We start from the raw sequence: 3,527 nt of genomic DNA, 5'->3' as shown, positions 1-3,527 counted from the left end.
GAAAGGGGGCGGTGTCCCGCAATTTTTGGTAAAGTACTTTTGTGTAGATAGAGCAGACTAAACTGAGTTAAAAAGTCCTCTATCATCTTGCAATTTTCGAAATGGTTAATGAGATATTAATTTATGAAAATAGCCAAATTCGTCCGGCCGCTAAATGCAAGCGGGCGGCGAGATTAGACCAGTGAGGCGCATTTGCCATTGCTAGGCATGTTAATGCCAATCATCACTTGTAAACAACATATCTAGCGGCAAAGAACATGCCTTTCTCTGAATGGTCTTATTTCGTCGTAATACATTTGACAGTAGGCCGAGCAAACTAGCTATTTTTATAAATTAATATTTCGTTAACCATCGTGAAAATTGCAAAATAGAGGACTTTTCAACTTAGTTTAGTTCGTTCTATCTACATACAAGCGCTTTGTCAAAACCGGACACTCTGTATATATGTGTGCGCGAGCGCGTACATGCATGTGCATGTGCACACGCGCATGTAAAGCAAGCAACATATATAAGATGTATAGACAACCTTTTTATCTTTAGTCATTGATGTATCCATAGAATAAATCTATGATATAATTATTTCAATCCTGTTATATCCAAAATTGCCTAAACAATTTATAATATTGTCATTAGCATAAGATTTTATTAAAATAAATAAATATATATATATATAAATTTAACTTATTTGCATTATTAATATTTTTTTATTCAGAAGTATAAAATAATTTGGAACAGATAATAAAATTCATCAGTCATCCAATTTACAATACCGTCAAAAGTATATCACTTTTAGGTTTTTGAGTATAACTTCTGTCAAAGCAAATCGAATGTGCTCTAATTTTTACAGTAGACACTAGATGCATCTTGTACATAAAGTACAATGAGATTTGACAATATATACCATAATTTTTTAATTTATTATTTGTACTTTCTTTGCTTTTTTTATGTCGCAGCCATTGTTTTTATCATCACACACACACATAACTCAATTTTAGTAGTTAGATTTACATTATAGAAAAGACTCGTGGTCCTCAAGATATGAACGACAGAAAGCTATCGTAAAGGACCATAAACATGAATGGATAAACAAAGGAGTTCGCCTAACAATTTAGCATCTCTAAATCAACAGTGATCAAGTTTCTTACGAGTTTCATTAGAAGCAAAGCTATCCAGCAACAAATCCATGTTATACCATCATTATTAACCAACATAAATTTAGTTTTGTTGCTCCAGAAGATGTCAGACCATTGCTAGAGTGTCCAGTTGAGGTATGTTTTGATACACTTCACTCACGTCTTCCAATTCTTTACAGAAATAAATGATTTCTTTATTGGCCATCGTTCACGTAGTCTTTCAGGCGATAGCATGTGATCTGTACAGATGAACTAGACTGTTCAGAAGTCGATATTTTCTTAGCAATATCCAAGATCATAAGATGTAAATCGCTGCTAGATGTGTGATGGATGTTATAAATGGCAAGAAAAGTAGTATGATCGGCCGCTTTTCTTCTCAACATAGTCTACATCTTCCATTGCCAGATCTTCAAACAGACATTGTCTAGATCTTCCAACGCTTAAGAAACTTGGTCACTGTCAAATTACTAGGAAAACTCCTTGCACATCCATCTTTATTTGTAGAGAATATTTATGATCGCCTTCTATTGTTCATTCTCCAACTCCATGGATCTTTGCCATAATGTAACACAGTAAATCTAACTAAAATTAGGTCATGATGGTAAAAACTATGGCTGTGACATGAAAAGCAAAATAAGTACAAAAATTAATTTAAAAAATAAAGAATCATGATGCATATTGTTAAATTATACTTTATATACAAGGTGCACCTACCACTAGGTGTCTACTGTACAAATTTGTATGCAAATTTGATTCATTTCAGCTTAGACAGAAGTCAAAAAACTTAATGGTGACTTTTGAGCAGTATTATATCTTATCTAAATAAAAAAAATTGTATTACATTATTATAAATAAAATTCAATTTAAATTATATTTGTATTTAAAATAAAAAATCTAAATGTATAACAATTTGATAAACTGATAAATAATATAAATTTTCTTTCAGAGAACAATGTATAAAAATAAATAAATTTCACAATAATCAAATCATATAAAAAATTTTATCTGATATAAATAACATAATGCTCTTAAAAAATAAACGTTTCGAGAAAATTACGATATTAAAAACATAAAATTACAAAATTAAAAGAAAAAAAATTTCAAAAATGTTCTAATTTGGAATCTAACCTCTATATATTGGTGCTAAAAGATCTTTATATAATTAAATAACATATATGAATTTTTATTAAAATGTTAAAATATATATATACGTTTATAAAGCACAAATTTCATACCGTATAGATAGTATTGCGTAAAATGATGAACAGTAATTCATAACAATAAGAAATCTTCGTTAATTATCATAAATTCACCAGTCACAAGCTCTTCAAGAATATCTACGATAGCTGCGTTCGGCAAAACGTTTATTTTGCTGTTGGAAGTTTTATTCGCATTGATTGGATTATACTTTTAGATCTAGAAGAGGTCTGTTTTCTATGGCTAAACCAATGTACACTTTTGGAATTTAAAGTGAAATAAGTATATGTTTTGTAATGTGAGCCCTGTCGCCACAGTTTGATATTTGTCGAAAACGAGAGACTTCTAGCACAGATTATATAAGAAAAACTTCTAGTACAGTCTAATGCAGGAATAGAAACAGATCAAAAAATGTAGTTTTAGGGTAAAATCACACGATCCGGAATAGGACTGCGAAATACAGTTCGTACAGAATGCATCATTGAAGCAACCAATCAGCGCTATTCCGCATTTTTCCATCACGCAAGTTTTATGTGCTATGTTCACATGATGCGTCAAAGATGTATCCAGCATGAATATAATTTAAAAACTAACTACTAACTTTATGTTAATAATTTGCTTATTAAAATTAAAATTAATTTTTCAAACTGTAAAAACAATTATCACTGTTGTAGTACTTAATGTTTTACAATTAATGTTTACAATTTCATAACAATTTTTTAAACTCTTTTAACGCATTTACTATCATTTTTTCGTATCGTATGAACATAGCACACAAAACTGGCGTGATGAAAAAGTGCGGAAAAAGACACATTGAAATCGCACGTAACCATTGTTTTTTTTTTATCTTACTATTTATATTTATGCACTCAGATTTTGTCATTTTGCTTTATTTATCTCCACACTACGCAATTCCATCATATCAATCAGTATCAAACCTTTCAAAATATGACGGCTTATTACAAGAACAATGACACACTCGCTATTCCGCAGTATCAAATGTGGAATAGCGCTGAGTGGTTGTTTCAATGGAAGAGTTCAAGACGGCAAAGCGGTTAGGTATGCTTACGATTGAATATGATTGGTTGGATCTATAAGTAACAACCAATTATGCTCATTTGCTCAGCGAGCAGGCTAGCCGTTTTGTCAATTTGAACGCGCTCAGTGACGCATTCTCTATTCCGCAGTCCTATTCCG

The 3,527-nt window shown here is 31.1% G+C and overlaps 1 protein-coding gene across 5 annotated transcripts in view; it reads right to left on the bottom strand.

The window, feature by feature from the left end:
• LOC108746496 (transmembrane GTPase Marf) overlaps nucleotides 1-2,678 on the bottom strand; it is a 146,041-nt gene extending 143,363 nt beyond the window's left edge. For 4 of the 5 annotated variants that reach the window (XM_018483315.1, XM_018483309.1, XM_018483308.1 and 1 more), the window contains exon 1: nucleotides 2,369-2,678. The gene's annotated coding sequence lies outside the window, so the exon portion shown is untranslated. Of the gene's footprint in view, nucleotides 1-526; nucleotides 607-2,368 lie in introns of those variants that run through there. The other variant, XM_018483310.1, reaches the window with a different exon arrangement.
• Between the last annotated feature and the right edge of the window lie 849 nt (nucleotides 2,679-3,527).

This window comes from Trachymyrmex septentrionalis, unplaced genomic scaffold (genome assembly GCF_001594115.1).
Source record: "Trachymyrmex septentrionalis isolate Tsep2-gDNA-1 unplaced genomic scaffold, Tsep1.0 scaffold173, whole genome shotgun sequence".
Lineage (NCBI taxonomy): Eukaryota > Metazoa > Arthropoda > Insecta > Hymenoptera > Formicidae > Trachymyrmex > Trachymyrmex septentrionalis.
The sequence above is the reverse complement of the archived record's forward strand: the minus strand, read 5'-3'. Positions and strand labels throughout refer to the sequence as shown.